At 34.6% G+C, this 12,372-nt stretch overlaps 1 protein-coding gene across 1 annotated transcript in view; it reads right to left on the bottom strand.

Annotated features, from left to right (window-relative positions):
- Ing3 (Inhibitor of growth family, member 3) overlaps positions 1 to 12,372 on the bottom strand; it is an 81,135-nt gene that overhangs the window by 38,471 nt on the left and 30,292 nt on the right. The gene's annotated exons all lie outside the window — the stretch shown is intronic.

Below are 12,372 nucleotides of genomic sequence, written 5' to 3' on the forward strand. Positions count from 1 at the left end.
ATTATGATAAATTTGAGTGGTCCACCTCGTTCCCTTTTAGGGGTACGAAATTGCCAAATTTTAGTACAACCACGTGTTTGGTCTTTTGGCCCAATTTATCCTCTTGGATGAGGTCCTATTACCTTATATGGTTATATGGTCATGTATAGGGGTCCATTACCTATCATAAGACATAGGTACATTTGTGCACTCTTTAAATTTTTTTGGGAGGGGTACTTTGGCCCACCCCTTTAATTTTGGAAATTGCTCATTTTATATATTTGGTATTATAGTACTGGATCCTAACATGTATTATGATAAATTTGGGTAGTTCACCTTGTTCCCTTTCATGAGTAAAAAAAAAAAAAAAAAAAAAAAAAAATGCCAAATTTTACTACAACCACGTGTTTGGTATTTTGGTTCAATTTATCCTCTTGGATGAGGTCCTATTACCTTATATGATTATATGGTTATGTATATTGGTCCATTCCCTATTATAAGACATGGGTATATTGATGCACTCTTTAAAAATTTGGGAGGGGTACCTTGGCCCACCTCTTTATTTTGGAAAATTGCCCAATTTAAACATTTGGTATTATAGTACTGGATCCTAACATGTATTATGATAAATTTGGGTGGTCCACCTCGTTCCCTTTTAGGGGTACGAAATTGCCAAATTTTAGTACAACCACGTGTTTGGTCTTTTGGCCCAATTTGTCCTCTTGGATGAGGTCCTATTACCTTATATGGTTATATGGTCATGTATAGGGGTCCATTACCTATCATAAGACATAGGTACATTTGTGCACTCTTTAAATTTTTTTGGGAGGGGTACTTTGGCCCACCCCTTAAATTTTGGAAATTGCTCATTTTATATATTTGGTATTATAGTACTGGACCCTAACATGTATTATGATAAATTTGGGTGATCCACCTTGTTCCCTTTCATGAGTAAAAAAAAAAAAAAAATGCCAAAATATAAACATAAGCAATATGTTGCATCACGTGTTTGGTTTTTGGCCCAATTTATCCCGTTTGATGCGGTCTTATACCGTATATGGTCATATGGTCATGTATATAGGTTCATTTCCTATCATAAGACATGAGTACGTTGATGCACCCTTTAAAAATTTGGGAGGGGTATCTTGACTCATCCACCCAGTTTTAGAAATTGTTTAGTATAAGCATTTGGTATCTTCGTACAGGTCTTCAATATGTACCACTATAAATTTGGATGGTCCACATCGTTCCCTTTCATGGGTAAAGAACTACCAAAAATCAAATTTCGGAGGTTATTGACCCCTATTTAGCACGTTATATGGTTTATTACCTTTATATGTTTATGTTCTCTTTTAAATTTGGGAATTATCAAATAACAACATTCGGTAAACGTTTTCTAGGACCCATTGGTGTTCCTCTTATGGCCAAATATTCAAAATTTAAAGGTTATTGACCGGCTTTATTATTAAATGCGTACAGGATTTATTACTTTTTCATAAGACATAGGTGTATTTGTGTACCAATCTTAAATTTTGGAAGGGGTACATTTCTTATTGTCATATCAATAATTGGTAATTGTTCTTAAAATTGGATAGTATCTCATTCATTGGGTAAATCATTATGATCACGTGATCAGTTATTGACCTATGATGAGATTAGGAGTCCAGGACATTGGTACATTTAAACTTTGTAGGATAATTTGAGAATGCGTCATTGGTATTGATTATTACAGCCAAATATAAACGTAAGCAATACGATGTACCACGTGATTGACCTTGATGAGGTAGTGTACAGGGATACATAGCTAACCTTATTGAATCTTATGACTCATAGTCTTAAGGGAATACATGCTACAACACTGGCAAAGTTATTGTTGATGCAATTTGATTGGTTGATCACTATCTTTCGTGCAATCTGATTGGCTGATCACTATCTTTCGTGCAATCTGATTGGTTGCTGATTTTCAAATCTTTGCTGCATTCAGTTTTGTTTTAACATTTAAAAAGTTTGAAACTTTGGTTTGACATTTTTTCGTTTGATATTTTTAGTTTAAAAATTTTTGTTTCGAAATTTTTTGTTTGAAAATTTTGTTTCAAAATTTTGTTTGAAACTTTTCGTTTGAAATTTTTGTTTGAAATTTGTTTCAAAATTTTTTGTTTGAAAATTTTGTTTAAAATTTTTTGTTTAAAATTTTTCGTTTCCAAATTTTTTGTTTGAAATTTTTTGTTGCAAAATTTTGTTTGAAAATTTTTTGTTCGAAATTTTTTGTTTTGAAATTTTTTGTTTAAATTTTTTTTTGTTTCGAAAGTTTTGTTTGAAATTTTTTGTTTGAAACTTTGGTTTGACATTTTTAAAAGTTTGTGCACTCATTAGTAAAGAACCGGAACTGTTAGAACTAAAACCTTTGACATTGTGGTGCAATAGTACACGTCAGAACATAGGGTTGTACTTGAAATGAAAAAACACAATTCATTGAAATGGATCATTTTATTACACTCCACATACATCCATACCAGATAGTGGTTCTGGATATTGTCGATACAATGTATTTTGAGCTTCTTGCACTAGTTTGTCTTTAGCATATAATTTTAATTCCAGTTGAAGTCTTTTAAGGTCTAATGCAATATCAATTGGTGGAAACTCAATGTCCATTTGATCACAAATAAACTGTTTATCAATACAGGTATGCACCCACGAACGATGTTGACAACCATCACAATATCTAGATACATGTTGTACAATATGCATAACACATTTTTCAAAATAGTACTTTTTCAGGAATATACTTGTTTTGTTACACACTTCCACTGCATGTTTCACACACTGAAATACGCTGATGAATTTGTTCCATTCCGTTTGTGTTAGATACACCATGTTGCGAGGGACATGGAATGTACTCTTTTTACGTAACAGCACCATCTTCTCTTCGAGGACTGTACGCATCACCACTTCATGATTTGAGCCTAATGATTTGACTATGGTCACATTTAGCTCATCATGAAAATAATCGTTCATTTGGTCGATTCGTGCCATTCTTCACAGGTCAGTTGTACACCAAATTGTTCTGCTTTGCCCAATCGAATCACAGGTTCAAATGTTCTAGCACTGATACCAATCATCACATGTTTTGTTTGAAATATATTTATTGGATAATAGCTTGCGAAGATGAATTCTTTATCGTTAGAAGTACACATCTTTCCTCCTGAAAAGCACTTGCTCAAATGATTTCGTGGGATGACACTGTATTGGTTGATTTATAGAGCTACGGCTGACGTCATTGGAAAGGAATGTGCTGACGTTTGAATTTATGGTTTCATCACAGTTGCTGACGTCATGCTGACCAACCAAATTCATACAACTATGTCTGATGTGCTGATTCATGATTTCATCACAATTGCTGACGAATCTGGCTGTGTACTAAATTCAAATTGATGACTTCGACCCAAGAATCCTTTGTAACATAAAGATAGAGATCCAGTATTTAAGAAACGCAGCAGTTCTTCTTGTTTTGATGCTTCCATGGGTAAATATCTTGCTGGTAAAATTATATTCTTATCATTTTCAAGCTTCACTACGATTCTTAATCCAAACTTTGTAGGGATCATTTGGCTAGCTAAGATTCTATAAGGTACATTCTGTTGTAAATCAGTAATCTTGGTAAATGATTTCATCACATCACGTGTGTTTAGAAACTGCAGACAAGTAGCCATGATGAAGTTATCATGAATACTAACTCGAACGATACTTATATATGATGCAAAACTGATGAAGTTGCATTATCATGTTCTGACGTGTACTATTGCACCACAATGTTGCCAGAGGTTTTAGTTCTAAACAGTTCCGGTTCTTTACTAATAAGTGCACAAACTTTTAAAAATGTCAAACCAAACTTTTGAAACAAAATTTCAAACAAAACTTTCGAAACAAAAATTTTCAAACAAAAAAATTTCAAACCAAATTTTGAAAAAACAAAATTCGAAACAAAAGAATTTTAAACAAAAAAAATTGGAAACGAAATTTTCAAACAAAAAATTTTAAACAAAAAATTTTCAAACAAAATTTTGAAACAAAAAATTAAAAATTTTCAAACAAAAAAAATTTCAAACAAAAAATTTTGAAACAAATTTCAAACAAAATTCTGAAACAAAAAAAAATTCAAACACAAATTTGAAACAAGAGTTTTCAAACAAAAACTTTCAAACAAAAAAATTTTCAAACTAAAAAAAATTTCACGTTTCACGGTTAACCGTCAAACTTTATCCGGTTTTTAACTATTCGATTAACAAATAAACGGTTTTGATCATATTTATCAGTGAGTGCAAAATGTTGAACGAAACCAAGATTTTTAAATGTTAAACAAAACTTAAAACTGAATGCAGCAAAGATTTGAAAATCAGCAACCAATCAGATTGCACGAAAGATAGTGATCAGCCAATCAGATTGCACGAAAGATAGTGATCAACCAATCAAATTGCATCAACAATAACTTTGCCAGTGTTGTAGCATGTATTCCCTTAAGACTATGAGTCATAAGATTCAATAAGGTTAGCTATGTATCCCTGTACACTACCTCATCAAGGTCAATCACGTGGTACATCGTATTGCTTACGTTTATATTTGGCTGTAATAATCAATACCAATGACGCATTCTCAAATTATCCTACAAAGTTTAAATGTACCAATGTCCTGGACTCCTAATCTCATCATAGGTCAATAACTGATCACGTGATCATAATGATTTACCCAATGAATGAGATACTATCCAATTTTAAGAACAATTACCAATTATTGATATGACAATAAGAAATGTACCCCTTCCAAAATTTAAGATTGGTACACAAATACACCTATGTCTTATGAAAAAGTAATAAATCCTGTACGCATTTAATAATAAAGCCGGTCAATAACCTTTAAATTTTGAATATTTGGCCATAAGAGGAACACCAATGGGTCCTAGAAAACGTTTACCGAATGTTGTTATTTGATAATTCCCAAATTTAAAAGAGAACATAAACATATAAAGGTAATAAACCATATAACGTGCTAAATAGGGGTCAATAACCTCCGAAATTTGATTTTTGGTAGTTCTTTACCCATGAAAGGGAACGATGTGGACCATCCAAATTTATAGTGGTACATATTGAAGACCTGTACGAAGATACCAAATGCTTATACTAAACAATTTCTAAAACTGGGTGGATGAGTCAAGATACCCCTCCCAAATTTTTAAAGGGTGCATCAATGTACTCATGTCTTATGATAGGAAATGAACCTATATACATGACCATATGACCATATACGGTATAAGACCGCATCAAACGGGATAAATTGGGCCAAAAACCAAACACGTGATGCAACATATTGCTTATGTTTATATTTTGGCATTTTTTTTTTTACTCATGAAAGGGAACAAGGTGGATCACCCAAATTTATCATAATACATGTTAGGGTCCAGTACTATAATACCAAATATATAAAATGAGCAATTTCCAAAATTTAAGGGGTGGGCCAAAGTACCCCTCCCAAAAAAATTTAAAGAGTGCACAAATGTACCTATGTCTTATGATAGGTAATGGACCCCTATACATGACCATATAACCATATAAGGTAATAGGACCTCATCCAAGAGGACAAATTGGGCCAAAAGACCAAACACGTGGTTGTACTAAAATTTGGCAATTTCGTACCCCTAAAAGGGAACGAGGTGGACCACCCAAATTTATCATAATACATGTTAGGATCCAGTACTATAATACCAAATGTTTAAATTGGGCAATTTTCCAAAATAAAGAGGTGGGCCAAGGTACCCCTCCCAAATTTTTAAAGAGTGCATCAATATACCCATGTCTTATAATAGGGAATGGACCAATATACATAACCATATAATCATATAAGGTAATAGGACCTCATCCAAGAGGATAAATTGAACCAAAATACCAAACACGTGGTTGTAGTAAAATTTGGCATTTTTTTTTTTTTTTTTTACTCATGAAAGGGAACAAGGTGAACTACCCAAATTTATCATAATACATGTTAGGGTCCAGTACTATAATACCAAATATATAAAATGAGCAATTTCCAAAATTAAAGGGGTGGGCCAAAGTACCCCTCCCAAAAATTTAAAGAGTGCACAAATGTACCTATGTCTTATGATAGGTAATGGACCCCTATACATGACCATATAACCATATAAGGTAATAGGACCTCATCCAAGAGGATAAATTGGGCCAAAAGACCAAACACGTGGTTGTACTAAAATTTGGCAATTTCGTACCCCTAAAAGGGAACGAGGTGGACCACTCAAATTTATCATAATAATACATGTTAGGGTCCAGTACTATAATACCAAATATATAAAATGAGCAATTTCCAAAATTTAAGGGGTGGGCCAAAGTACCCCTCCCAAATTTTTAAAGGAGTGCACAAATGTACCTATGTCTTATGATAGGAAATAGACCCCTATACATAACCATATAACCATATAAGGTAATAGAACCTCATCCAAAAGGATAAATTGGGCCAAAAGACCAAACACGTGGTACAACGTATTGCTTACGTTTATATTTTTGACAATTTTGTATCCCTAAAAGGGAACGAGGTGAAACACCCAAATTTATCATAATACATGTTAAGGTCCGGTACTATAATACCAAATGTTTAAATTGGGCAATTTCCAAAATTTAAGGGGTGGGCCAAAGTACCCCTCCCAAATTTTTAAAGGAGTGTACAAATATACCGATATCTTATGAAAGGTAATGGACCCCTATACATGACCATATAACCATATAAGGTAATAACATCTCATCAAAGGGGATAAAATCGACCAAAAATCAAACACGTGGTATAACGTATTGCTTACGTTTATATTTTGGCAATTTTGTGCCCCTGGAAGGGAACGAGGTGGACCGCCCAAATTTATCATGATACATATTAGGGTCCTGTACTATAATACCCAATGTTTAAATTGGTCAATTTCCAAAATTTAAGGTGTGGGCCAAGGTACCCCTCCCAAATTTTTCAAGGGGTGCATTAATATACCCATATGTTATGAAAAGTAATGGACCCCTGTATACGCCCATATAACCATATAGGGTAATAACACCTCATCAAAGGGGATAAATTAGGTCAAAAACCTCCGAAATTTAAATTTTTGGCAATTTTTTACCCATGAAAGGGAACGACATAGACACCCAATACTGATAGAGGTACATACTATGGTCCTAGGCTACCACACCAAATTTTTAGATTTGGCAATTTCCAAAATTTAAGGGGGGTGGTCCTATGTACCCCTAAAAGGGAATGAGGTGGACCACCCAAATTTATCATAGTACATATTAGGGTCCTGTACTATAATACCCAATGTTGAAATTGGGCAATTTCCAAAATTGAAGGGGTGGGCCAAGGTACCCCTCCCAAAAATTTCAAGGGGTGAATTAATATACCCATGTCTTATAAAAGGTAATGGACCCCTGTATACGCCCATATAACCATATAGGGTAATAACACCTCATCAAAGGGGATAAATTAGGTCAAAAACCTCCGAAATTTGAATTTTTGGCAATTTTTTACCCATGAAAGGGAACGACATAGACACCCAATACTAATAGAGGTACATACTAGGGTCCTAGGCTACCATACCAAATTTTTAGATTTGGCAATTTCCAAAATTTAAGGGGGGTGGTCCTATGTACCCCTGCCAAAATTTAGGGGGTGGGCCAAGGTACCCCTGCCAAAATTTAGAGGGGGTGGTCTTATGTACCCCTAGGTCATTGACCCCGGCCAGGGACCATGGGTCCTGAGGCAGGGACCCAGGGGCCAAAAAGTGAGGCCAAGTCGCCCCATTACTACTATGAGACATGAACCTACAGCTTAGCGTGGGATCCGAACAACATGAACTCCCACTGGAAACGAACCCGGGTCCCCCAGCCCAAAGATTTTATATTTCAGTTCAAGTAAACTGCACTTATTAAAGGATCTAGTTCACTTTAAGAAAGAAATAAAAAATGTTATGTACAACTGATAGGTAAAAATACAATAAAACATACAAGATGTACTGTATTAAGTAGACCGAAACACTACATTTGTAATAGATAATGGATATCAAATACAAAGGTTAACATTTTTCTCTAAATACTCATTGGAGCTGAAGATGAGTTTGTGTCTAATGCAAGTGTATGATGTATGAGAAAATACTGATAGAATTCACGTTCAAGTCGAAGAAGATATGTATAGAAACTCGTTCTTGCCTCTTTACTGGAAGTATCAATGCTTTCCATCATACAAGGAAATCCAAATTAATGAATATAGTGCGAAGGAGCAAAACAAGTATCTCCTACGAAAAGAAAATTCCACATGAAGAACAATTACTTAAAGATTTGAACTAAACGAAACAGCAAAAGAAAAACGATGTCAAGTGTTTAAGACTCTTTCCTTACTATTGCGAGTTGAATCCAACTCTAACGATATGCGCACAAGTGAAATATTAAGTTACTGTGCAAAACACCAATTAAGACAGGTAAAAAGGAGTAACTCTTTCATGAAGTTTAAATATGTAGTAACAGAAAACTGAAGAAAGTGTTATGTGGGTTTAAAAGATATATAGAAGGCCGACGAATGAATGCAGATGATATTGAAGAATTCATTATTCGACATTAATAATAATACAGGATGTCCGGAAAGTCGCGTAACCCTAACTTTGAAGGAACAGAACTTCTGAATCACAAGTGGGAATGAAATGAAACTCCCATCCGGGAAAGGCTTATCTATGTAGATATTATTGAGATATAAACCGTAGGATGAGGGTTCGACGTTTGTCCTGACAGATGCCAGGAACATACATAGGTGAACGGAAAATTTACAAAACGTGAAAAATCATGAATTTTAGGAAATTGTGGCTTTGTTTACGGACAAATGGGAATGTTAATGAGTAAGGTGGGTAGGGATGCATCGTTCTGAACAAAGAATGAAACATTGACACAAAGTGTAAACATCCCACGGCTGTGACAATGCGTATCGCAAAAAACAGCTATTTTCTGGCATTGTGGTTTAATATAGCAACACGACGGTGTCAACCATGTAGCTTGCCACCAACTACATTGCAGACAGACGGTTACAAACAAACAAGAAATTTGCAGATCACTGCGGAAAAGTAATGATCTATCTACGTCGAGTCATGACTTGCTCAGAATTGCACGATTCTTGTTTGTTTGCAAACTGTCTAGATAGTTGGTGGCCACCCATGTGTGTTGACACAGTCTGCTACCATCAGTGTTGCCATAATGCCGGGAAGTATTGTTTTCTACGACACGCTATTATCACGGTCATGAGAAAAAAGAAATGAATTTTTTTAGTTTTACGTCCCACAGTTATGCCGGCTAGGCTGAAGGAGACGGTGATGATGAGAAATGAATGAAATGGTGGAATGAAGAAAGTGGGAGGAAACGGGAGAACCCGAGGAAGCTCACGCACACGGTGTTTGTCCACCACAAAGTTCCCTTGCCGGGGCTGGGATCGAACCCGGGACCCCAAGCACCAGAGGTGAACGCTCTACCACTGAGCTACCGCGGCCCTTAACGGTCATGGGATGTCTGCATTTGATGTTAGTGATTTTTTTCGCCTTCACTTGTTTCTGGCCATTCATGAGGATGAACGTCGAACCATCTCACGGTTTATGGTGAGAGTTTCACTTCATTCGCACTTTTGGTTCAAACTTTTTCAAGTTTCAAAGTTTAGGTTACCTGACTTTCGGGACACCCTGTAATAATAATAATAATAATAATAATAATAATAATAATAATAATAATAATAATAATAATAATAATAATACGAAGAAAAAGAAGAAGAAGAAGAAGAAGAAGCACTTCAGTCTTCATATTTTTATAATGAAGATACGAAAAGAATAGTTCCTTTACAAGACTTTAATAGAAAGCTAATCTCCGGTATTATTTAGAATGTAAATATGATTGACTTATTATCGCCGGGCCATACTGCCATAGGTACAAAGGTAAGATATGAACAGAAACATGAATCGAATACTTCATTTGTCATGAAAGTAAGAGACAAAGATTTTTTTTAAATACAGCCTTAAGGGGGGAGGGGGTTAATGGGGATTAAAATTTATTGGCAAGTACAGAGTGTTCCATAAATCGCTAAAGTAAAAAATGAAACTCGGCATGAACTTAAAAATAACAGCATGTTTCTCAGCATTTTTTAAAATTAAGCACCTAAAAGGGGAAAGGGCAATTCCCATAGTATTAGCATTTCCCACTATCTATTCAGAAAACATCAAATACGAGGATTCGTTTGAGTTGGAGATGTGAAATTTGGTGTTTAAACTCTCAACTGAAAGGATTTAAATTTGTGCTTCACCATTTTCGTAAATTCCACCCCTAAAAGAGGAAGAAAGGCAATTTATATAACGCTAGCATACTATTGCTAGCAATATTAAGCGTTGTTCCTCTTTCATATTTTATATAGAAACCACACACGAAATTTGAATGCCATGTATGGGCATATAAGAGAAGCACATACATTCCTCTCTCTAGAAGAAACATATATATGAAAACGATGAAACAAAATTTAAGTTTGTTAAATGGAAAGTCCAAGTCCAAACTTCATGTCACTAATTTTAAGTGTTTTTGAGATATGGACATTTTATAGTAATTGCAACCCACATCTTCTTTTCACCTCTAAGTGCCTGCAGTCCCTTGTTCGATCTCAGTTTGCGCTAAGTGGAATTTGTGGTGGATCAATACCGTGTGTGTGTGTGTGTTTTCTCGGGGTTCTTCCGTTTCTTTCCCCTTTCTTCACTCCACCATTTCTTTATTCTCATCGTCCCCTTAGCTTAAACGACATACTGTGGGATGTAAAACTCACAGATTTCATTTAATTTTATTTCCACTTCTTTTCTTCCCTTATAGAACATATATCTAAAACGCTAAAACAAGTGTTTGGTTATCACTATGTTGTGAGCGGTGATAATATTTAGAAAAATGTAAGCAAAAGGCTAACACTCACCGCAGAAAACATTAATACTTGTTTAATTAATGATCATTAATATCTGTTCATGTTCGATAAGAAGAATTACGCTTCGTAAATTTTAAATAATTTTTAACCATGTACAATTCTCCCCATGTTTTAAATCCTTTTCGAATTGTGATTAGGCTGAAAATGGAGATAATGTTCTCCGAAAGTACTTCCTAAAGGAGTGGTTTGTTTTCTGCAGTGAGTATTAGCCTTTTGCTTACATTTTTCTAAGTGTTTAGTTATTTTAAATGAAAAGAACAAATCAAATTTCATGCCTCTAACCCTAAGAAATCTCTCGATATAGACATCATCTTACAAAAATTGTAATTGCCGTCCCTTTTTCTTTCCGTCTATGCAAAATAACAAAACGTTGAAACGTATATCTAATCATTTTAAATGATAAGTCCATACACCAAATTTCATGTCTTTTATTTTCAGAGATATGGATATTTTAATATAATACTTGCCGGTTCAATTTCCCCTCCCCCTTCCTAGTCGAATTTTCAAAAACCCTTCCTTAGCAGTACTTACGTCACGAATGCTATGCACTGTCTCCAAATTATTAGTTTCTAGGATAAGCGGTTTGGCCTGGGTAGTCAGTCACTCATCAGAAACTTTTCCCACTATTCGTTCAGAAAATGTTAAAGGATTCACTTAAGTTGGTGATGTGAAATTTAGTATTTGAGCTCTCAACTAAATACAATGGAATACGAATTTAAGCCACTTCGAAATTCTGTTCCTAAGTGGGGAAATATTCTTAAGGAAAAGAGGGAGTTAAACACGTACGTCAAAATTTAGTATTTTACGAGCCTCTCGGTATATATAAACTCCCTATCAAAAATAAGTGGGGTAACGTGCCTCAGCGTTTTCGAAAATTCCACTTCTAGAGAGAATTACGGTCCAATTTCTAAAATATTTTAATTTCATATAAAGATTCGCACTCAAATTCAATAATCGAAGTCACTGCTTTTTCCCGGATTTTACGGTCCAAACTTTACATTCCACAGCGGGAAAGTTTATAAAAATAATCTTTACAGATTGCACAACGGCAATAAAAATTGCCTGGTGCGGGACTAAGGTGCAATGCGGCGGTGGGTAATTGCAGTGGAATAATTAAACTTGCCCTAGTTCAACCTTATGATATCAACTGTATGTACAAGAAACGGGGAAGACATTAAAAAATTAGAATTTCTTTTGAATGTATTTTCATCTTTTTTATCATGAATATCAATTTACCTTATCCTGTCATGGGTTTGTTGTTATTAGCAGGGTAACAAAATCCATGATTATTTTTTATTTTTATTATTATTATTATTATTATTATTATTTCTTTTTTGTTTAAACCAGGTTCATTTGGTTTAAATAGAT

This window comes from Thermobia domestica, chromosome 10 (assembly GCF_964235325.1).
Source record: "Thermobia domestica chromosome 10, izTheDome1.hap1.1, whole genome shotgun sequence".
Taxonomy (NCBI): Eukaryota; Metazoa; Arthropoda; class Insecta; order Zygentoma; family Lepismatidae; genus Thermobia; species Thermobia domestica.